The sequence below is a fragment of the Scomber japonicus genome, chromosome 15 (genome assembly GCF_027409825.1).
Source record: "Scomber japonicus isolate fScoJap1 chromosome 15, fScoJap1.pri, whole genome shotgun sequence".
Lineage (NCBI taxonomy): Eukaryota > Metazoa > Chordata > Actinopteri > Scombriformes > Scombridae > Scomber > Scomber japonicus.
In genome coordinates, this window is record NC_070592.1 from 23,150,670 (window position 1) to 23,176,482 (window position 25,813).

Genomic DNA, 25,813 nt, shown 5'->3' on the forward strand with positions numbered 1-25,813 from the left:
CACACAGTATTAAATATGCTCAACAGCCTTCTATTTTATTCTCACCTCCTACTCAGCGGTGGACAGAGCTGTTTCCACCACCCCTATGTGCAGACACCTACATCAGATAATGCTCTCTAAGTCTCTATAGCAAACTGTTTGAAGTAGCTCCAGTGAACTGCAGCCCTCCCCCAGCCTTCGCCTCTTGTTCTGCGAGAGCTGTGCAGTGTGTGTGGGGTGACGGGGTCAGGGTGACTGGGTCCCCTCCATCTCCATATAGGCTGTAGGCTACAGCTGCTCCTATGAGATTGGTACCTCAAACACACAGACTGTGCCTTAGATGTCCCTGCATGTATGTGTGTGCGTATATATGTGTGTGTGTGTGTGTGTGTGATAAGGGCCAGAGGATAGAGACATCTTTATGGTGTAGAAGTGGGAGGATTATCCCATCACCTCTGTATTAAATACAAAGACAGGGATGGTAGGCCAGTTAACCAGGTACTGCAGCACCCACCCTGACTGTGACCTTTCACCTCTACTACAGCAGACCTGGATCTTCACTTTTAACACACATCACATATATATTTTTCACATACACACTGCTGTGCTATATACAGTCCTAGCATCGTATGTTTGCTACCACTTTCTAATAAGGCATACTTTATGAGGGGTGTCTAAGTTGTACCAAATGGTTTTAATAATGAACAATAATTAATGAATAAACAAGTAAGTCTGGTGATATTCTTTTTTAAATTTTTATTCTGTGAAAAAATTAAACTAACAATGAGTTGATCATAATAATAAGTATTGTCTGTGTATCCGAAGCCTGGTAGATTCATTCCTCTGTGCCTCTGAGCTCCATTGTTGCTTAAAACAATTGAAAACACATCAGTGAGCCTCACTGTTGCACTGTGTGACGTTCTCCTTCATTAAAATAAACATGGGCACTGTTGTTTTATTTTAAGTCAATCCCACACTGTCCTGGTGCCATAAATAGTCGCCTCCACACCCAAATGTGTATTAATCCGCAGTTGAAAATAGTCCCAAACAAATCAATTATTTACTCCTGTTTGAGGGAGATTATTGAACTGATTTTGAAAATAAAAGTATGCATAAAGGACATTTTTTTAAAGAATGATGTCCTCATTAGAGAGGTTTATTTTGGGCTGAGTGCCACAGACAGGGTAGGAAAGTTGAAAAGCATGGAGAGACAGAGTAACACATTGTTGATTTTAGACTTTTCATGGGATTTGTTGACAGTAACAAAAATATCCTTTATTGATTTTATAGATTTTCTTTTTATACATTTTTAAAATAATACACTATTGTATTAGCAGCTTTTGGATTGCCAGGTTTTAAAAACAAATACTCTTACTTTTACTACCAATCCATCAAGTGAGATGTGTTAACCATTTACAAAGATTGTTTTCTACAAATTATAATTCCTTCATAAAATATGATGATAAAAGGTCTTAGATATTATTTTATGCCTGTGGTTCATATTCTTCTTAATATGAAAATGAGCAATTAATTATGAACGGTCACATAGAAAGATTATTTTATGTTGTGAAGCCAGAAAGATGATCACAGATTTATTATATTATATTTTAAATCACTTTTTTTGCTGTTTTATACTCATGAATAGAGGCAACATGTCATCAGATGTGAATCAATGCAGTATGACGAATCAAATCCCACAATATCCACAATACTGTAAATAAAGAAATTTGTATTGAAAACATTAAACTGAGGCCAATCTTACATTGTTCAAAACTCATTATTTCAGTGTTCCCTAAACACTGCTGACACCATCGCCACAGTTTCCAAACCTTGCTGGCCTCCTGCACAAAGTGATCCCAGCTACAGAACGCAGAGTGTGACTATGTGACTCTGTGACTGTGTGTGTGTGTGTGTGTGTGTGTGTGTCTGTATTCTCCACGTTTATCACCCCAGCTATCAGCACATGACTAATATTTACCCTGACCTCATCACTATTCATCTGTTGATGCCTCAGTGCTGCTGGGTTTGATTGTTTATCATCCTAAATAAACATGTGGTGCTAAACAAAAGAATGCATACGGTAGGAATATGAAACGCTCTCCTATTTCTTTCTGAATCAGTAACATGTGAGAGTCGAGGCGCCCGGCGGTGACTGCTGTCCACACAGGAAATCTGCTGATGCCGGTGTCTTCCTAAATCTGTTCAATATGCCTCCTTAAATCACAAAGTGACAATCTAATGACACAGCGCATCATTGATAGTGTCACTGCACAAATATGTGCTGCTGCATGTTGTTTATGGTTGAACTTTGATTGTTTGATCCATCTGTGGTGAAAGTCAGATTATGAAATACAGTGTGTTCAGTGTATGTGTGTATTTCTATGTGCTGGATTCAATGCGCTGCTCCGATGGCTCCACTATTTCCTCCTCCAGCTCTGCCTTCGTGGAGATTGCCATTTAAAGCGGTTGAATAATTGAGGAGTAACATTTGCGTCAGTCGTCCTGGGGTGTGTGTATGTGTGTGTGTGTGTGTGTGTGAGAGAGAGAGAGAGAGTGAGCGACAGAGAGAGAGAGGGGGGGGGGGGGGGACTTCTTAGGAGCAGGTCAGCCATGCACACACACCTGCTGGAGTGGCTCAATCTAAAGAATCGTTATTAGTTAACCGTCATCATATTACATACAGAAGTTATTACACCTTTATATGCACCACTGATTCAATACTCACTAATGCTTCAGTATCTCTGTAGAAAATAACACATTACTATAGAAAATACACCTAATACTACCTTTTTCTTTTAATGGCTAACAGTAAAATTAAATTAAATTAACATCTTTATTAAACAATAATGAATGAAAAAAATATTTTTTGCTAATAACTCTAATATGAAATAATAGCTGACATTAGGTTATTATTATTATCTTCTATTGTCATTCAAATCCCATGCAAAAACCAAAACCACCAATGTGTGATGCGACTCTCTGTGGCCCTCAGCTCCAACGCCCCTTTTTCCACCTAAACACATTCATCTTTAATAACTCAATTATATAGTTACATTTTTTAAGTAGATTAAGCATTTTTTTTGAAAAAGCGTAATTCATTAGTCGGGGATCCAGTTGTGGAATCATATACATTGTGAGTATTCATGACAGGGATTATATGGGATCGTCTCAAAATAAACTAGTGATCATGTTCATGGTAATAAAGGAACATGTTATTCAGTAAAAATGTGGCTCATTTACGAGTTTTGGACAGAAGTTGGGGACTTTGACAGTGTAATAAACTATACCATGTTTTAGACGATACTTGGTAACATGTTCAGTTCATGTTTGCTCATGGTCTTCTATGGAATTTGTACTGAATATCAACAGGCTTTAAGTTACAGGTTGCCATTTACCAGATTATTGGTAATAAAAACATCATATAAGAGGGCTATCGCTAATCAGCTTACTGCCTATTTATACTTATAGCAATCTTTTTGATGAATTTCTACTAAGCACCGATTGATTCTGACTTAATGTCACTGTTGCTGCTTTCTGACTTGCAGCTTTTGACATGTGAGCCACAGCATAGTTCTAAGCCGTTGGGAGAGGCATATTGGTATCCGGGGGGCGGTGCTTTCATTCTTATGTATCAAATGTAACTCAAAGCGTAAGTTGCAACAAAATGATACATTTTTTCGGTGTACCCACAGGGATCGGTCCTCGGCCCTATGCTTTTTTCCTATCCGCAAGCTCCCCTTTGGTGACATCATTAGGAAATATGGTATTCATTTTGATTGCTATGTTGACGATATACAGCTATTTATACATGTAAATCCAAATGACCATTCCCAACTCATAAATTTAGAGGTGTGTATATTAGAATAATAATAATAAAAAAGAATGGATGTGAACGTTTAGCTCTTAAATGCTGAATTTTGATGGCTATATTATTTATGAAAGTTCCACTATCAAAGAACCTTAGAGTGTTTTTTTTTTATTCTTGTCTTAAATTCCAGTTTAATATCAAGGCTATAGTGGTAAGACCGCATTTTTTCATTTTAGTAATCTTGCCAAAATCTGACCAATCAGTGTGTGATGCTGAAACTGAAATCCGTGCATGTGTGTCTCCCGGGCTTGATTATCCTAATATTCTTTTCTCTGGTCTTGTGCTACTAGAAGTCTTCAGCTATAGTCTTGACAAAGAACAGAACATCTGAGCATATATCACCCATCCTGGCCTCTCTTCACTGGTAAGCTAGAGGCCTTGCATAGACTTGTACCACCTTACCTATCTGAGCTAATTACACCATATACACCGACATGCCCTTTTCATTCTCTCAATGCAGCTCTCCTGGTCTTTCCTTCCGTTCACAAAAAATCTGTTGTCTTCAGAGCATTAGCCTATCATACCCCATTTCTGTGGAATGACCTTCAATTATATGTTAATGAAGCACGTTCAGTTACAATCTCTAAGTCAAGACTGAAAATGTACCTTTATTCTCTTCATAACAGCTTAACCCAGAAAATAGTCACATCCATCACCTTTTTAACTTCCCTTTAGGTGTTTTTAATGTAGGTTGTAATTTTTATCATTTTATTTGCTTGCTGTATATATTCTCTTTGATTGTAAAGTGTATTAAGATCATGATGCATGATGATTCCTCACTTGAATTAAAACCAATTGATTGGAAATTGATTAATTGATTTAGATAGATATAAAAATATCTAATACATTTTTCCCAGATCCCAATTTGAGAGGGATTGTGTTGCTGGTGATTCGGAAATGATTCATTCAGTAATGGGATTATTTCAAATTGAATATGATAATGAATTGAGGCCGTTGCACAGATCCCCCCTCAGTGACCTCCTTTTTCTCTCTGAATCCCAATTTGGAAACTGCTGCATGAGAATTGATTGAATCCAAAAAGCTTTTCTGTTCATTAGTAGGTGAATGTGCGCCGCCATTTTGTCCTTCTCTTGTAATAGTTCATAACCCTCACCTCTGAACCCCATCGTCTCAGAGGTAACCGAGGCCAACCCCGAGGATTAATCCTCAAAATGGCTGCCTCGCCGCGCTGTTTATCCACTGACCTTTTATTAAAAAAGGGTTCCTAACCTGAATGAATACTGTTTCACTGGCAAATGCAGGCAGACCCAATTAATCAAAGCCTTGTGTGTGTGTGTGTGTGTGTGTGTGTGTGTGTGTGTGTGCGTGTGTCAGATTTCAGGCCGCACACCTCATGATGTGTTTTCACACTGTGCCGTGTTTCTTTAACCTCTGCTAGACTTCTCCAGGCCTCACCAGGAAAGGAATCACAACAGACTTAGGTTACACATGTCCTACAGGGTGTGTATCTGTAGATGTATATGTGTATGTGTGTGTGTACGCCGGCATGCCTGTGGGTGTGTGTGTACTTGCAAGCCCCTCAATTTTAACAAGGATTAGCTCTATATTTTCCTTTCATCAGTTTTCTGAAGGATCCCCAAATATGTCCGAAATCAAATCGGGACAAGCGGCGCCCTGTGCGGATGTTTAGCCGGTAAAGCCCCTTTTACCTGAGTGGGTTTGAGGCTGTTGAACCTTCACTCAACAAGGGACAACACCCCTGCCTGCCCACACACACACACACACACACACACACAAAGAGTCCAGATCTAGGAGCCAGACCTCCAAACTCTTCGAACTTTCGATTAAACCAGACGCTAGCTCACAGCAGCTCAAACAAGAGGCCACAGCAGACAGCAAGACCACCACTGGTGATGTAGAAAAAAAAAAAACCCACATAGAAGAAGAAAAAACACATGGGGCCTTGCACGAGTTTGCACAAACACACACACACACACACACACACACACACACACACACACACACACATATGGGCGGGGACATAGGTGCTGCTTTAGTTATTCTTCGTGAAATATACAGTTCAAAGCTGCAGGCAGAAGCTAAAGCCAAACAGTGAGCGTGCATAATGGCATTTCCATACTGTGTCACACAAATGTATATTCACAATGCAAACGCACACACGGGCTCAGAGATGTGGGGGCACTATAAGCAGCTCTTTATATCTCTCCCATTCAAATCGATTTGTTTACGGTCGGCTGCCAAAGGGACCAAATCTAACTGTTTCCCCTTGAATACATTAGATGGCGAGTGAGGTTGGGAAGTGATAATGACTTCCCCTGCTGCTCTCCCTCTCATCTCCTCGTCCTCTCTTCAACCCCTCCCCTCCTTCCTCCTCCTCCCTACTCCCTCCCTGTCCCATAACCCCCCCCCCCCCCCCCCCCCCCCCCCCCGCCGCCCCTTCTCTCGTCCCTCCATCTCCGTTCGTCTGCATCTGTGTCTCAGATGGGGATTTTGACTTGTACTCTTCTGATTGAAGCCGGACAGACCCCACCCCCCCTCACCCCTTCTCTCTCTCTCTTCTGTGTCTCAGTCCCAGGCACAGAACTGCTAAGTCAAAGCACTGCCGTTTTTGCTGCCTCTCTCTCTCTGTATCTCTCTCTATCTCTCTCTCTGTCAGTCCTCTGAAGGAAAAGATCCTTTCTTTATCCTTCAGGCCAGGATGCTGTGGCTGCACACATCACATCAGGGCTGAGTGCTGAATAGCTGAGGGCCGAGAACTTCGGACACATCATGTCAGTGCTTTGGAAAACTGTTTTCATGGCTTTAGTTTATACGGCTTAAACTTTGCTCTCATGTACACTGCTTTGTTCAATTCAATTATATTTATCTAGCACATAATCACAATTTGTCTAAGTTAAAATTAAAGTTAATCCCTATTAAAGAAAAAACAAAGGTAACAAATGAGGAGCCTGTCTTCCAGGAGGGACACATGTGCAATACATGTCGCATGCACAGAACAGACAGTATAGCAGATTTAGAATCTAAATAGAGAATAAGCTAACAAGGATAATAAAGTGCCCTTAAGCAAAGTGTTAAAGTTGTATGACTCTGGATCAGAGAAGATGTTCCTCTCAGGATGAAACCATCTAAACCAGGGATGTCAAACAGAACTGGCCCACCAAAGGGTTTAATGCAGCCCACTGGATAACTTTGCAATGTGTGAAAATTGCAGAGAAGTAATTCCAGTTTTTCAATAAAAGTCACTGCTGTTCTCACTTGTTTTCACTCACCATTCACAGTCGAGGAATCTGATCTTCTCGTGCACGTCCAACCGTCAAATCTGAACATCGCAATCTCACATTGCAAATCAAATTTTTACACTAGGACACATTTTCTTTTATCAGTATTTCTTACCAGTGTACCCCTAGATGGTTTATTATAGTACTATATAATAAATATAGTAAGTTAGAATATGTATTATATATTATGCAATGGTTTTACTGGTCCGGCCGGCTTGAGATCAAATTGGGCTGTATGTTTTTCCCTGAACTAAAGTGAGTTTGACACCCCTGATCTAGGCCATCATGCAGCATTCTCCATTTGAAATGTATTCAAAGTCACACTAATTAAAGAAGCGCTCCACTGATCCCATATTACATTACCATAAAGATGGGTGAGTCACAAAAGAGATTTAAAAAACAAAGAATGGTCAAAATCAAAGCAGCAGAGGCAGAGATATCTTCATTTTTAGTCCCTAATACTGTATCCTACACTTCCCATAATGCAGCTGGATAGCGTATAGACCGCCCACCCCTTCCATCAATTTTGACAAAGCTCCCCTTGATCCAATGAAGACATCATACAATCACTTTAGCACTGAAAAATCGGTGGAGTGCTCCTTTAGACATACTTTATCCACTTGAGTGCAAGAACTGTGTTTTTTTAATATCCAATATCTGCTAATTAATTAAAGATCAGTATCGGCTTGATATTTTAGCAAAGTGACACATCCTTAAAACCCAACATAAACTATTTTAACGGGCACAATTTACGCTCATAGATTTCTGCACAGGTAACAACAGTGCAGCAAATAAAGTAATTCTGGACAGCTGAACGTTCATTTTTCTGAAATTTCTCAGGCAGAGCAGGGACAAATCTTAAAATTGGAGGGCAAGCAACAGAAGGAGAGAGAGGCAGACAGAGAGAGAGAGAGAGAAAGAGAGAGAGAGAGAGAGAGAGAGAGAGATTGAAAGAGACAGAGAGAACTTATTGTACCAGTGTTAGCAGATGTACAGCAGTGGGATGTGTGACCAAAGCTCTGTCAAGCCTGCGGGTATCAACACAATGGGGACAGACTGTCATCCCCCCCTGGCTATTAATATTACATTACTGTCACTTCAGACCAATCTCTCAGCTAAAGAGTCCTGTGTGTGTGTGTGTGTGTGTGTGTGTGTGTGTGTAGGTGCCTCACAGTGAGCGCAAATAGAAAAATAGAGTCAAATTTGCAGCTGAAGCCAGATTATACTTTGATCCATTATGCAGGGAGGTAAAAGCTGGGCTTCTATAAATGAGTGTTGAATTATGTAAAGCAGCAGCGTGTGTGTGACAGGGGGAGACCTTCATGGAGAGGTGACTATCAAGAGGTGGAGATCACGTAGGACTCGATGGCAATGGTGACATATATTGGCTGGTGAGGTCATGTCTGACTCTCAGGGAAGCCCAAAAAAACCCTCAAACGCCAGAAAGCATCATCTGGCCAACATGTGGATCTGGTTTAATGCTGGATTACTGCCTGTCGCAGCGCTTCTACACAGTGTTCGTGTTTCTCAGTCGTCTCTGTTCTGTCTTGTGTGTGCAGCATTTATCTTTTCCCTCTGTGTTCCTGTTCTTTATTAGGGAGAGGGTTAGAGGTTTTTAGTCTCGGAAAGCTTCTGAAACAGCATTCATAACTGTTTATATTGCAGGCTGCTGCAATTAAAAGTTCAACTTATGACTTTCTCTGCGGTGTGTTAGCAGCTTTCAGGTTTCATACACTGACACTGACACATATGCATATTTTTTACATTACAATGCATATATAATGTGATATATATCAGCAGCATCACAGTGGATCAGTGGTTAAAACTGTTGCCTCACAGCAAGAAGAGTGTGGAGTATGTGTGGAGTTTTGCATGCCCTCCTTGTGGCATTGCGGTTTTCCGCCAGGCTCTCCGGTTTCCTCCCACCATCAAAGACATATATGTTAGGGTTAATACTCCTGTCAGTGCCCCTGATCAAGGCACTCACAAAAAGAAGAGGAGTTGGTCCCATGGTGCTGCACTGCGGCTGCCCACTGCGTCTACTGTACAGGACAGGGTCAAATGCAGAGGATCAGTTTCATTTCAGTGTATGAGTGCTGAAAAATGATAATAAATCTTAATCATGCATATTCAGTTTGTAAAATATGCGTGGTATCATAACGGCCTGGAGAAGCTTTGATATGGAAACATCAAATGTATGGTAGACAGTATGATAACGCCATACTTTACATAGCATTTAAAAATATACTGTATATATAAATTAATTAATGTTGATAATTAGACCATAGCTGCAAAGATTGATATCCTCCACACACCAGTGGTAGTTCTAATATATGTATCCCCAATTAAGACAACATTTCTTATAAGCTATATGTTTTATTTGCATAAAAGTGACACTAATGCATTTTATGGTGAAGATGACACAAGTTTCCTCTTCACTGTAGATGATGGAAATGATATTAACAATATGTGAATCTAACCCTAAAGCTAACCTTAACTCTGCTGTGGTGGAAAAGTTTAATCAAGTCCATTTTATTTACAGTACAGTGTAGCCCCAAAGGCTTTACAATCAGTACAGCATCTATCCAAAGATCCTCAATTGGGATGAGGTAATCCTCTTCCCCAAAAACAATTTAATAGGGGGGGAAAAAGGAAGAAAGCAACAGTGGAGGGATCATTCTCTCAGCACGGATGACAATATTGGGTAGATAGATTGCAAATATATCTTGGAAGACTTCGAGCAACTTCCAGGTGTTTTGCCCAAATTGATGGGACCTGACCAGCACCTCTCTACCACGAAAACAGTGAAAAAACAACCTGGCTTTGTGTTGCAAATCACTTAAGTTAAGATGTTCTGCCAAATGTGACCTGACCTGTTCTGGCAGAGTGTGAAATGATGCATAAAGGCTGTCAATCTTCTGTAATGATACTGTTGTCTCATAAACCCCCCCCCCCAAAAAAAAACAACAAAAAACTTGTTGATGTTAAGATGTGACACAAGGTGCTTTTAAAAAATTTGTCCGACTCACCAAAGAAATCTCACGCATCTTTTAGAAACGACATTACAGCACACGCAACTTTTCAAGAAAACTTGCAATGCCGATAAGAAAACAGACTGTCTCACACACACACACACACACATGCACAGACTGAGCTTTGTTTGGAATATGGTTGGAATGTGGGATCGTCAACAGAGCATGTGGAAGGGAAGAGGAGGCAGCAGCCTGCCAGAGTGTTGTTATTCAGGTCCACACGCCTCGGCATCTGTGTCAGCTAATGAGAGAAACTCAGCTCTGTTTCATCTAGTCTCCCCGGACCAGGAATTAGCATCTCCAAAGACAGACGCAGCGAGAGGGACGGAGGGAGGGAGGACGAGAAAAGAGAGAGAGAGAGAGAGAGGGGAAGAGCCACAGAGAAACAGAGGCAAAGAGGAAAAAAAAAAGAAAAACCAGGCGAAAAAATAAGTGTGATCGACAGAGGAAGGGGGGGGGGAGAGGGAGAGGGAGGAGGAGGGGAGGCGGGGAAGAGACCGGCTTCCTAGACAGGGAGGTGAATATAAACACAAACTCTCTGCCTCTCTCTGTCCCTCACACACATGCTGTAGCATATTGACAAGGCAGAGTTAAGTGAGGTGGTGGAGTGTGAGACAGCCCTTAATAGGTCCCTGATGGACCCCCGAGATGAGAGGGCAGCCACTCAACACACGGAGGGGTGAGGGGGGTGGGGAGTTGTGGGGGTCACAGGTCGGAGGTCAGTCAATCAGTACAGCCCCCCTCATCCATCCCACAACCACAACCACCCCCACCCGTTCCTCTCCTACTTAACTGCGCAGTGCCTAATGATTATTAACACGTTAAAACACTTAAGGAGCGCTGGGAGCGAACGCACCCCAGAGAGAGACGGAGATGAGAGAGAGGAGGGAAAGAGAGAGAGAGAGAGAGGGAGAGAGAGAGAGGGGTAGAGGGAGGTATGGTAATGATGTGCTCGCGCATGATTTGCTGGATAGAAATCACTAATCACCTCATCCCTATGGTGACACCATTGGGACGCACACACACATACACACACAGACACACACACACATACAGACACACTTTCGCTCATACAGGCTATACTTTCACACACAGAAACAGCGATATCAACCTAATAAATATTTCTCTTTTGCATTTGATTTTTTAGTCAAAGATATGGTGCATATTTAACAGGCTGCTCATGTGTGTGTGTGTGTGTGTGTGTGTGTGCGTGCATGTATGTATTTGATCTAACAGAGTATGTGCATGTGTGTGTGTGTGCGCGGGTGTGTGCACAAGTGTTTTTTTTTTTGCACCCCAAATTCGATTCTCTTGTGCATGAGCATCTGTGCAGCAGGTTTGTGTGTACACAAGTGCGAATGTGCGTGCGTGCCGAGCAGCGGGGAGCCCTCTCATCTGTGCTTAGCCAAGTAAATGGTGAGTGATTGAAGGGTTTGATGTGGAGTGATTCAGCTGGGAGCTCGCCTGTCTGCGTTGAGCCCCACAGCTCATAATCTGGGTGAAGTGAGAGCTCTTCTCCACTCAGAAAACAGAAGCCGGCGGAAGCGTTTTCCAGTCGCCGAAAAAAATCAACTCCAAACCAAAAGAAAAACCACCCACCCGAAAAAAGGGGACGGTACGCCTTCAGCCACGCTAACGAGATGAATGAGACACAAGAGCGAGAAAAGAGAGAGGGGTAAATGAACAGAGGGAAAATGGTGATAATAGTGAAGCTATATTGAATTTGAGTCAGAGATATTTTCAGAAATCATGAATATATTAACATTTTAAACATTTCAGATCCAGTATCCTCTCTAGATTGGTGTTTTATTGTCTTAATCTCGAATAGTTTGTAACAGAGTTGGGCAATAAACTAAATTCATGTCACAGTTTTCAAACAAATACAAAATGAAATGTTCTGAATCAGCCAACAGCACAGAAGTTAAATCTTACTGTAATTATCAGGACAAACAAATCAGAAATGAACCAGCATGAGAAATGAAATGAATGAAATCTGACTAATAGCACTGATGTTCTAAAAGATGCTTATTATTACATTACTGTTATCAAACTAACTGTGACAATGCAGATGTTATATCATATTGTCTGATCCTGGTTTGTAACATTACTGAAAAAAGTTAGTCAAATTTTAAGCCTGGTTCCAACTCAGAAATCACTGCCCTCACCTTTAGTTTAATGTCTTAAAGGTTCAAAAAACACAGCAGTACATCGCTTAGCTTCTGTGCCAGCACTCCCGCTTGCTTCTCCAAGCTTGGCTAGCGCTGAACCAAAACTACCTCATACAACCCCGCTTCAAAAAAATCCAAAAAATATCCCTTTAAGGCCTAGTCACACAGGGTAGTGGCATAGTTAAATCTATTTGCTCTTCTTTGCAAAGTATGCAGTCCTAAAAACTTCAAAAGTCATATAGCTAACATGTTAGCCAGTCAGGCTAGCGCTACAGGTTTCTGTGCTTCTTTTATTTTCTATGTATTAAATCAATTATTCTTCCATGAAATGTTGTCTATATATATCCAATGCTGGTGTTTAACAGTTTGGCTGTTTCAACTTGTGCTCTTCAACAGTTGGTTGCTCTCAAACAATCCAACAATTCATCTGCCTCCAGGGCTTAAACTTGAAACTACATTTGCTGTAGCAGAAGTGCTGCTGGGTCTCGGGAAGGGCTCATTACATGGGTAGAATATGCTCTCAATCATAAAATATAAATACATTTGAAATCGCTTTAAATAAATATACTTCAGCTGATTGTGACTGTTAAGGTTCAACAGACGCTTGTCAGCACTTCATCGTGCTTCAACTTGAGTTGCCTTAGCCATACAACACATTAGATGCAAAACAAGACGTTTAACTTGTTTACAGTCATCACAACTGCAATTTTCTGCCTAAGTAAGCTTATACATACTTACATAATACTATTAGATACACTGCACTTCAGCTTTTCTACAGAAAACATAGCCTTTTCCAGTGAGTAAAGTAAAACCAAAGGACAATTCAGTCTGATTATCAAACTAAATCTACTGTCCAACCAAGCAGCAGCCAAGGTGAGTTGATACATAAAGATTTTGTGGGTTTAGTATATTAACGCCCCTGTATGGAATAGTAAATTGAGCCATATTTGACTTACGGGGTCACCTCTCCATCTGTCGTAGATAGTAACATGCAGCATTTCAGGACTGACATGAAGCATTTAATCTGTTCCATCAGAGAGGTTGTGTATATGTGTGTGTGTGTGTGTATGTGTGTGTGTGTGTCCCAGGGGTGTATTGTGTCAGTGGGGGTCAGCTGAGCGGCTGCTGGGGGAGGATCCGCCAGTGAAGTGGTCAAGCAGCCCCAGATGGGTTTCTAATAGTCTTAATCCAACAGGTCACCGTACCGGGCTCTGCCTCGCTGCCGCCCCTCATAAACCTGGTTTTCCTCTCCTTCTGCCTCCTCTCACTCTCTTTCAACTCCCCTCTGCTTATCTAACCTCCCCCCTTTTCCTCTCTCTCCCACCCCCCTCTCCTGTCTCGCTCTGCCTGTCTCTCTAGAAAAGCAGCAAGAAGCTAATGAGGCTTGGCTGGCGTTTATCCAGCCCTCGATCCCCCGGTGTGTGTGTGTGTGTGTGTGTGTGTGTGTACTTGCCTGTGTGGCTGGAGTTATTATTATTATATTTGTCTGCATCAAAATAAAAACAAACTTTTAAAAAAAATCTGTAGGCAAATTTCTGTGATAAAATATCAGGATCTTTTTTTTAAAAAGGGCAGAAAGTAATCTGAAAACTGCTCTGGAAAGACAGGTAGTCACAGGCTGTTGGAAATGGGAATTCCAAGGTGGATTTTTCAGGGGCGGAAGGCAGGTTTTCCGCCCCATTAAAAGGTTCCTTTTTTTTGCAGGGAGATGCGCTCCACCTCAGATTAGACAGTCCCCTTATCTCTCTATGGAACAGACAGATGGGAAAATCATTCCTGCTTTTCCCTGTGTCCGTGAAGCACCTGCCTGTTTTCCATACAGAGGGACTCTCCCTGAGAAACAAACACTAAACAGCCTCCTGGCACACTGCTTTGATGCTGAAAATCTACCTTTCTCCCCAACGTGAGTGCATTCTCAATACATCATTAACTCCCATTGCCGGAATTTGCCGACACGTCGAGCTAATGAGACACAGTTCAGAGAATGGATTTCAAAACGGTTCACAGTTTGACAGACCACTATGGTGGCGGTTTATATATTTGATATAATTTACAGAGAGCAGCAACAGATAGGCAGCGAGACACTGAGGAATCACATGTGATGCCGGTGCGAGGATAGAGACGGAGAGGAGACCTGTCACACACATTGTTGTAACAGTCATTAGTGCTAAGTGACAGGTTCTGGTGGCCCTTCAGTCAGCTGGGGGAAGCAGAGGAGAGTCTGTGTGTGTGTGTGTGTGTGTGTGTGTGTGTGTGTGTGTGTGTGTGTGTGTCAGGAAGGCAAGACAGCGGGATGTAATGTATTATATCAACAACAGGTTCACTCCAACACCCCAGCCAACGTGACAGTGTTAATATTGCAGTATTATTATTCAGCCGAGCAGAGCTGAAGGTGTGATGACCTGAGCAGGTGACGGGACTAATTAACCACCATTTGACCCTGCCTGCCTCAGACAGCTGCTCTCTGTGTGTGTGTATGTGTGTGTGCGTGCATGTGTATGCGTGTGTGTGTGTGCACTCACTATGAGTGATATCCAGCTTAAGAAATCTTTTTTTTATTTTTTATTATTTCTCTGCCAGTGAGGGTGAAGTAATTGTGTCTGTGCAACCCGTCTGTCAAATGTTTCAGGCGTCAAATTTCAGGTGGTATCCCACACATGATTTGATTTGCATAGGAAACAAATTAAATGATCTCGCATCTGTTGGCAAAACATAATAGATTTTAAGAGTCTGCGTTTAAAATGCTGAATTAAATCAGGTAAAAATGCAGCTGTGCAGTCAATCAATCGGAGGGGTGTACGTATGAGAGGAGCTTTTACATTTAATCTATTTAAGTGTGTGTGTGTGTGTGTGTGTGTGTGGGATGCTGGTGCCGGGTTGCTGATATACTGTAAATATCTTCACGTGAACGACTGTTAATCACTGACAGGCAGGTGTCCATCAGCACAGTGGACATAATGAGGGCTGAGGGAGAGTGTGGCTCTGCCGTGCAGGTTCAAAAGGGGCTCGACTGTGCCAATTCTGTTGTGTTCATTTCCATATTTCAATGAGTTTTCAACAGGAAATAGCATTTGCTGTAATAGTCAGTTTTATCTATTACAAACAAAACTAAAAGAAACTGGTGACATGAGAAATACATATTTTATATAAATAAGTATATAAACCGTATCAGTAAAAAAGGACATAATAGAAGCTTCCACCACAATTTCACTTGTATGGTTTGCACAGACATTTGGGACTTACACACTGATGTATTTAGGCTACTTTGATTATTACAGCATTTTTTAATATATATTTTTGAGCACTGTATGCCGTTATTAAAAAGCAACAGTTAAAGGATAATAGGAAGCCAGAGGAGAGAGATGTGCATGCATCTGTAAGAGATAGATAGATGGATGGATGGATACATAGATAGATAGATAGATAGATAGATAGATAGATAGATAGATAGATAGGAAGTTAGATAGATATTATTCATCCTGATTGGAGAAATTCATGTATCCAATAACTCATACAAATACACCAATAAACATAAATGATATAATAATGAATAATGTATACAAAAAACTTAAAAAGTTAAAAAACGAAGCAAAAATATGTAAGAAAATTATATTAAGAGGAGAAAATATAATTGTCTTGATGACCTTCTGACTTTTAATGTTTATTTATTAAAGGCCCTGAAAACCTAGTGTATTATTTAGCTATGTACTGTACTATAAGTAATGTGCAAGTTTTTTTTTTTTTAATTTAACATGACAGCCTTCTTCTTAGTGTTTTTATTCTGGTGTTTGTCACTAGTCTTGGAGTGGGTGGAGCTCAAAACACTGATGTCACAAACTTCTGTGCACCAATCAGAGCATTTGAATGAAAACCTGATGACAGTTGTGGGGACATCCATACAATCCTGACGCAGCAGATTAGCTCAGTTTCTGACTGTAAAACATTTAATAAATAATAGTTAAGAATGTGATTTTCCTGAGTTTAACTTTGATGGTTGCTTATTTAGTCATGAAAATGTAATGCTGTAGAGAAATACTGAACCTGGCTTTAAAAGGAACAAAAGTTTGATCCGATCCGTTTCAAGGAAATGATAGCGGCTCTAAAATGTTTTTCCTCTTTATAGTTATCTTTTCATTTATACATTCATCTCTTTGACACCTGTGACATTTTGGACCACTTTCATTACAACTGAGCTCAGGAGAACAGAGAAAAGTTCATCTGCTGCGTTCTGCCACTTTCTCTGAGTATCAGCTTTCATATACAACTTTAGTGAAATAGGGGTGAAACGGTGCCTCAGATCACTGCACTAAAAATGACGATCACCCTTTAAAGCGTTAAACCGCTATGTCAAATGCTTCCATTGTCATTTAAAACACAATTCCTCTCACTGATTCTGACATTGCTTATGATCTAACGCTCCTTTGAATTGAATGAGTACTTTAAATTGAATGAGAACGTTTGTGTAATTTGTTCAAAATCCATTTAAACACTGCCCACATAAACCGTGTAGAAGAATCTGTGGTGCCTCTGCTTCTCCACAATAGATTAACTCCTCAGATTTGTTAACATAGTTTTGTAGAATCCGTACAACAACAAAAAAAAAAAAAGGGTTCAACTGTAAACCATCATGTTTGGCACAGAGGGTAGTTGACTCATTCGTGGGGGTTTTCTCGGATTCTTTTCCGATCAGCTTCATAAACCCGGGCTCAGGCTACAGGAGTTTTGGGCCGATTTATCCCTGATTCACCCCTCTTGACAAGAAGAGGACAAATCTGGTGTGGGACCTTTGTTGGTAGTGATGTTTGGCTCAGATTATCTGGTAATGTGAGGGCTTTACAGATCCAATCATAAAGCTCCAGAACTGCTTGCAGACTCATCAGAGATCCCCCCCCCGATCATTTTGAACATGTTTCGCATTTATGATTTTAAATCGGGATGATTATGTCATTAATTTCTTGAGCAGGATCGCAATAACCAATGAGAGAGTTTAGTAGGAAATGGGAGTGAATGAGAAGACTTTTGAGATGGTGACTGCCAAGAAGCTGTTTTATGAGACAGCTGCACTGGACTGATGGAGATGGAGGAGGGCTTTGTCTTCATGTCTATATAACGTATCTTCTGAGACACATCATAACCGTCACGGCAAGTTGTTGCACCATCTCACTCTCCATTGTATTTAGATTTCCTTCCTCATGAGATCACGTGAGATCAAGCGAGGTGGTGCGTCACTCCCTCTGACATGATAATGTTAATAATATCCTCTAGTGGGTGGTGCTCTATTGTGTTCAAACCTTCTAGTTTGTGCATGTTTAGGATTAAAGAGAAGTAGATCTGTGAAGTTTTCTCCTTGCCTGCGTGATGCAACCCGATTAGGATTTTAAAGCTCCTGTAGTCTGAGCCCCGGCGTAAGGGAAACCACAGCAGAGGCCACTGCTGAATTCTTTGCGCTCGTTGGGGCCCCATACGCTCTGCACACTTTAATCTTTAATGACATGGTGATGATGGAGTACTCTTGACCTCCAGATTCGCACGCTGGCACACAACACACACACACCTTAAATCTCCGCAGCTCCTTTCCTCGACTCGTCCGTCGCGTCTTTTAACTTCTCAGCGTTCCTACAGATTGGTGACTTCCCCGGTTCAACTCCTCAACAATAGGCAGGTCCTACCCGATGGCGGGGGGGAAAGCTGGCCAGCCATTGTCCGAGCTGAAAGCCCAGTTATTCATTGCCCGTGAGTTAAAGAGCTGACCCCGGTGTAACACTGACGGAGCTGGCTAACAACACTGAGGCCCTTTGTCTGGCCCTGCCTCGTCTCTGATCACCCTGTAATGAACTGAGAGCTCTGTCGAAAATTTACAACCCGGTGCTGCCTTCGTCCCTACTTTCCCTTTCATCCCCCTTCTCGACCATGTCTTCATTTTTAGTGCTCCTTTCTTACCAGACATCATTTTAAAGGGTTCTCCTCCCTCCAGAAGCCCCCTCGCACAATAACAATGCTGACAATATAAGATGGGTCATTAATTTTCTCTCAATGGCTCTCAGTTGTTTTCCCCTCTTCTCCTGTCTTCCCTCCTTTCTTTGGCTTGCTGTGTTTTGTTCACCTTCTCTAGTTCTATAGGGATGGGTGATGTGGTTTCTTCATGCCATAGGGGTCCAATTGACACACACACACACACACACACACACACACACACACACACACACACATAAACACAAGTAGGCGAGAGTCCTAAATGAATTACCTCCTACTGTTCTTATAATGGGGAGTTAAACGCTCTAAATGCTTTACGACATTTAATCATTACCACAAACGGGCAGTGTGTGGAGTCTCACAACGCACGCACGCACGCGCACACACACAAACACACACACACACACACACACACACACTACAACCATTATCTGTAAGAAAAACATTCAGGTCATATGCAAAAACTGTTTCAGGATCCGAGCAATGCCCAAACATTTTTTGGTTTGGCTAATATCTTTTTTTTTTCCCCCCCTGAAATATTTTCTCAATCTGGAATTGGTGATGGATTTCTGTGAACTGCGGATGGACCTGCTGTAATAAATCCTGTCCTTGAAGTGTGTGAGTGAGAGTGTGTGTGTATGTGTGTGCGGTGTGTGTGTGTGTGTGTGTGTGTGTGTGTGTGCCTGTGTGTGATATCCCAGGGTAAATTGTTTCCTCCAGGCTTTGAGAGGTGGGCATTCAACAGCCTGCCAAAAGAGCTATAGGCGATAATTAAATGATTCCATGCTTGAAAGGAGAAAGAAACAGAGACAGAGAGAGGAGGGAGGGTTTGAGAGAGAGGAGGGAGAGATACTGAGACAGAAAGGGAAGAGAGAGAGAGGCAGTGAGAGAGAGAGAGCTGGACAGAGAGCGAGGAAGGGAAAGGGAAACAGAGAAAGATAGATTTCGAGAGAGGAGGTTTTTTTTTTGCCACAGTGTGGGATAGTATCACATTCTGTGGGCCAACACTCTGCCGATCCAACCCAGTGCCTGAAGCCAGCGTAGGAGATAAAGAAACATCATTAATCAGCCATGTTGGAGGAGTCTAAATCAGAACGACTCCTGTCAAATGCCAAACCAACACGTTTAATTGTGACCAGTTTTTCTTTCTGCCTGTCACCATTATACAGCTTCCGTCATCTTCTGCAGGTCTGGAGCATCTGGGTGTTCAGGGTCTCTTCCAAAGGTGGCACAGCGGCCATGTCTCCTTACTTGACATTTATTATCACTTTGCCTTCAGTTCCTTTATGATTTAAGACTTACCACTGAAGAGTCAAATTTAACCTATTAGCCAATAAAACTGGATAAGAATAGTAGTCAATCTATCTTCAAGATCATTGCTATTTTGTAATGCTAAGGTGATTAGTAATTGATCACTCGATTTCCAAGACACTAGCACACACTTCCCATAATGCAATTTGACAGTGTGTTTTCATTGGACCCTCCCTGTTTGGTAAATCCCCATGTCTTTCAAACTCTACTACCCCAATTTGTAAAGGAGGCTTTCTGTTCAAAAGTTGTAAAAATCTGTCTCGAAGTCCAACTGGAGAGCTCACTGTCCTCAATGTTACTTTATACAACCTTGTCTCCTGGAAAATAATATTTATGTACTACTAGGCAACAAAAGCACTTTGGTTAAGGTTAGGGAAAATTGTGGTGTAATGTTAGCGAGTTGTAATTCAAATCACTGTTGACTTTTTCCAGTATTTAAGGCTACAATTTTTTCTCTAACTTATGTACTGTCAGTGCCTAAATACAGGTTTAATCATGCTTTAGATGCTACGAGCGAGTATTGTGTTACCAGGGCAGATACTGGGAGGAAAACAAATGAAATATGTTGTCGGTGACACACATATGTTCTGGATGAACAGTTTTGGCAGTCATGTTCTTTAAAAATGTTTCCTGGCATTATCATTCTCAAAATTTATTTGATGTTGAAGTTGAGAGCCCGACCGATATATCAGTCAGCCGATATATTATCAACTGATAATGGCCTACGACAGATATATATGTTGTATATGTTATTGATATGTACCAATATTTTATCCTTTTTCTTTTAAAGAATATTGACTAATATATTGATATCAGAACTCTTTTACACACTAATATCCAGTATCTGTTGGGCTCTAGTTTAGAAGCAGGCAATATACATGTAACTTCAAAGTGACAGTTATTTTATCATATTTCAGATTCTTACTGGCTGAATACTTTTCATAATAAATAAACTAATATTGGTCAAATTGGCGCAGTTCCTCTTGATTTGACGACTGTTTTGACGATTTAATGATCATTAAACTCATTCTCCAAGAAACATGCCAAACTGACAAATCCAAACTCTCATTTGTTAGGATTTGTTGCCTTTCCACTGGGTCAAAGATTATTATAAATCTTTGGATTTGGCTAAAAAAGTTGGGCAAGACAAGACAATTTGAAAGTGTCACAGTGTGCTCTAGGAAATAGCAATTTTTCCCTTTCCCATTTAATTGCTTAATTAATTGAAGTTAATTGATTAATGAAGTTGCATTCCTGCTATTATGTTGTCAGTCTTTAATCATGTCAACTGTGTTTATAAGTGGAACCATTTCACAGGTGATAAATTCACATATGAGCGCATGTGGGTTTCAGGCATTTTACGTGTGAAATTTAAATTGCTCACACATGAAAACAGAATTTCACATGTGCTTTTTTTCACAATGGTAACTTACCTCATACTGTCTCTGTCATCTGTCTCCAATCCTTTCACCTTTTCTCCACCTCCCATTCAATGAGCGAGCCAGCGGTTTAGTATACGCTCATTTACATTCCTCAAACTGTCACTCACAAGCACACACACAAAGAGAAATTGTTGCTGTATGTGCCAAATTTTCAAGACTCGGAGCATTCACTTCTCATCGCTTGACAACCCGAGTTGCTCAGGTTTCAGTACTCAAACAGAAAAAAAACCTCCCTCTCTGTCTCTCTAGCTCACTCTGACAGTAGGTGTTGCATACTAATGTGTGTGTGTCTCAGGGGGGCGAGATGAGGAAGTCCTCTCCCATTACTCAGTGCCCACCAGCTGGGCAGGGGCAAGGGCTACAGCAGCCAGACAGATGGTACTGTCACCCCCTGCTCACACACGCACAAACACACACACACACACACACACACACACACACACACACACACAATGGTGTAACAGTGAGGAGGAAGTCATTAGCTGGGAAAACCACAAGATTCCTTATTGAATTGGGGGTAAGAAGAGGGGTGAGGGAGATATAAAGAGAGAGATGGAGGAAAAGGGAGTGAGGGAGAGGGAGAAAGAGAGAGATGGAGAGGGGGGAGAGAGGTTTTATACTAAACTCAGTTCTGCTGAGGCAATCTGTCATGGTTGAAGTAATTGCCCTCGTCTTGCGTGAATGAAGTGATCTGTCATCGCCCACTGCATTACTGCCTAAAGAACTGCTCGGAGACACACATACACACACGGTCAGAAAGCCGTGACCCTCCTGAACGCTCCAACTAAGACGCATGCAGCTGTGACATCTTGAATAAACCGCCCTTCGCAAAATTTCAGGGGGGTGGGGGAGTGAGGTGGGGAGAGAAAAAAAATGGCATATGGCATGTCTCTCTTCTTCCTCTCCATCATTCATAATTGCTCTTTGTCTGCATGAAGACAGAGAGTTGCGGAGAGTAAAAAGCGGTAAATGGTAGCTCTGTTTTATCAGTAAGAGTAGAGTGGGCTTGGGTCTCATTAGGTCAACATCCTCTGGTCTTATATTGTAGCTTATTTGGCTTGGTTGATACACTGTGTTGAATGAGAAAACAAAAGGGGAGGGGAGGTATAATTGCGCTTTAACTGCTTCTATTGGACTAATATTTGTCCAAGTGGTGAAAAGAGACATTAGTCACATTGATTAGGAGTCATTATTGGACTGTCGGGGTGGTGTGGTGTGGGGTGGGGGTGAACTGAGCTGAATGGCTGCACACATTGACTGAATGTTGAACATTAATGTGGAACAATGTAACTTTCAGACTGATATTTACCATATACACGTAATATTTTTATATTCTTAGTTAGCATGTGTACTCACACCACAGTAGCCGTCACCAAGGCTAATTAAGTTTGCAGATGACATCACACGAGTCTTATTACAAACAATGATGAAACCTAAACCAAGTAGAAAGCTTTTATCAGCTTTTGTGAATTGCTGCAGTCGGACACATTTTGAATTCAGCACCAAAAAGACAAAAGAAAATAAGAGTTGTTTTTTTCCCCCATCACTCCTCTCACTATGAATCTCCTTTAAATTTCTTGGCAGTTATCTTAAGTTGGAGGGCATTACAAAGGCAGCTCTTACCAAGAAACATCAGAGATATCAGCATTTTTCTTGAGGCAAATGTGGATATTTGGTGTTTCAAAAAACCCTGAGACTGCTTCTTTTTTTTCATACCAGTGTTGAATTCATGATAACTTCTTCCATCACTGTTGGCTATGGCCAAAGTCGCTACCCTCAACAAGTCATACAGTGAGTCATCATTTTTATTCTCTTACATCAGACAAACTGCTCAGGGGCTTGAAAACTAGTTGAAAATGTTTCCATTGCAGCTTGTATCCCGAGGCAGGACCATCCACAGACTATTGATTTTAGGTGTTAAAGGTTCTATATGTGGAATTGTGAAGCAATTAACGTACTAATCATTTTGTATAGCCAATGAGTGATATGACTTAAAAAATGAGACCTTTCCTCACCCTTGGTTTTCTGTAACAGCTTATAATCTGTTTTCTATTTGAGTCATCCGGGCTGGACTTTCTGCAAAAATTCAACTACTAACAGGCACATAAGAACACGTCACAATCAAAATGGTGCTGTCCAACTAGAAACACCCTGCAGATATTAGCTCGTCAGCTAATGAGACGGCTAGCTGCTGCCATCGACCACAACTCATTTCACAACAAAACACAGCCAATGACCAGTCGCCCACTCCCGAACACACACAGCTAACACATTATTTTACTCAACAAAGGAGCAGAAAACAACCTCTAGAGCAAAAGCAGAACATGACTTACCCCTTTTGTTGTTTCTGTTGGTAGTCCAAAGATGGTAATAAGCAGTCAGTCACAGCACACTGCTCCTTGGCGACAGCACATTGTTTGCCAGACACAGCCTGTTGGTCCCTGGCCACAGCCTGTTGCTTCCCAGCCATAGTGCGTTGCTTCCTGGCCACAGCTCACTGGACCTACTGGTGTTTAGTAAACAGGGTTTATTAAAAAAAGTTGGCTGTTTGCAGGTTTGGGTGGTTGATTAATGCATATTTTTGCAGGTTGGGTGGTACGGATTCACTCTCAAGAGTCAGCATCCATAGCGCAACAGGAGCCTCTGTATGTGTGTTTGTGTGTCAGTGTAAAGCACAAGGGGGGGCATTACCTGCAAATGTGCATGCTCACTACCATACAAGCTTAACCGCCACAGGTGCTGCTAACGAGAAGGAATTTCTGATTCCTACATACGCAATCTTCGGATGAATGGATTTATGCTCAACCATATTCAAGACTTTTAATGTTTTTCTCCCCCTTATTATTATTCCATTATCTTCTTCCTGCAGTTTATTAATTTGATGACACTGATACATTTATTATTATGTTTCATAAATCATCTTTAAGGAGTAGATGTTTACTGGTAAGCTCAGTTCCGTTAAAATTAACAGTATGTTAACAGAGGATTTCCTTAGACAGTAAGAAAGAGTTGAAGACTTAATTTGCCTCGTCATCACTCATTGAAAAAGTAAACTAATCAAACAAACTTTTCAAAATTCACTCAGTTCTTCTGATAAACTCGGTGTCATGTTTCATAAAACAAAACTCTATTTTAAATGAAGTCACGTTATAAAAATTGCGTGGAGTGGTGTTTCACAATGTCAAACAGTAACATTACACATCTTACTTTAGTTTACTTCCGTCACAGAAGAGCTGTTTAAATTAGCCAAAATGAAAAGTCTTCTTCAGGAGTCTTACTATGTCATACATTATGATTTATGTGCCATTTGTTAAATTGAGCAATATGTTAACAGGGAGTGGAAAGTAGCAAGACCACTTACAGAAATACTGTAACAATAAGGTGACTCAGCGCAAGTCCTGTAGCCAAGGAGAGCAACAGGTGAGCCAACTGTCAATCACAGCTGTAAATCAGCACCTACAGAGCAGACATCAAAGCCACTATAAGTTTTAATAACAGAGCAATAATTAACTAAATGAACACCAATACACTTAACAGAAGGCCAAAATTTAGCAATTGAGACCATAATGACACTTTTAAAAACATGCCTACCTAATATTTCAAGAGAGAAGTTAAAGCTTTTGAATGGGAGTCAATTGGAGCCAATGATTGCACTTTAAAAAGGTACTTCTGCATTGGCTTCATTCTTAAGCTGTGGTAGTTGCTGTTTGGTCTGTTTATAGAGTATCTGTTAGTCCTAAAAGTGTTTTGTTCATCAAGTTTAACCCTCAGGAGTTTCCAAAGCCTTGTGTAACGTGTTTTTTGTTGTTGTTTTTTTGAAGCAGAAGAAATCAATTCAGAAACGTTCTGCAGAAATGAAGCATGGACTGAATCATTTGTCAAGAAGCAAAGTATTACCACTGTCACAGATGAGAAGTTCAAAAAGGACTTAAAGACTAAACTTCCAGATAAAATAAAGAGTGTGTGAATATGTGACTGATGGCTGAGGATGAAGACTCTCATCTCCTTGGATTAATAGTATCTCAAGGGAATCTTCAAGAGACTAGTGTGAAAAGTCTTTTTTTTTTCTTTTTTTACAAAAATAGACATTGGAGAAGAGTGTTGTCTTAAAATCAATCATATAGTTATATATAGTACTTTTAATTCTATCCATTTCAATGTCAATAGACTTTTTTCACAGTAGACATTTTGACTTGTCATAATAGGGAAAGCACAGGTGGAACTAATAACATTAACGATGGCTTCATTCCATTAAGTGTCCCAGTAAGCCATTCCAGTGAAGCAGCATGCACAATAGTCCTGGAGCTGGTTAATCTGAATGGAATGCAGTTGTATTAACGTTATTGATCACAGCTGTATTTTTTTGCTGTGACATGCCAAAATGTCTGCTGTGAAAAAGGCATTCGCAGAAGTCATGAGACATCATCACTCATCACCCTGACCTCAGACACTGCAGTGGTGTCCTTACACTTTTGGAAATTTGCTGTTGCGTTGGGGTTGATGGTCTTGAATCCTGACCTTTTGCCCCCTTCTCTGTGGTGTCTTCGTTTGGTAGTGTCTTTTATATCTTGTGTTAAATTAAGTTAAGAAACAATAAAAACTCTGAACAAATGAGTAATGAGAAAGGTCATGGTTAGTGAATCAGTCTTTCTAATCTGGACATATGATTCTGTACTTGATTTCATGGCTTTTTGTTTGAGAAATTCTCAACCTGAACTGATTCTAATCGGTCATTTGGATCAGATTCCACGTAATATACTGCAGATATGTTCTATTTTTT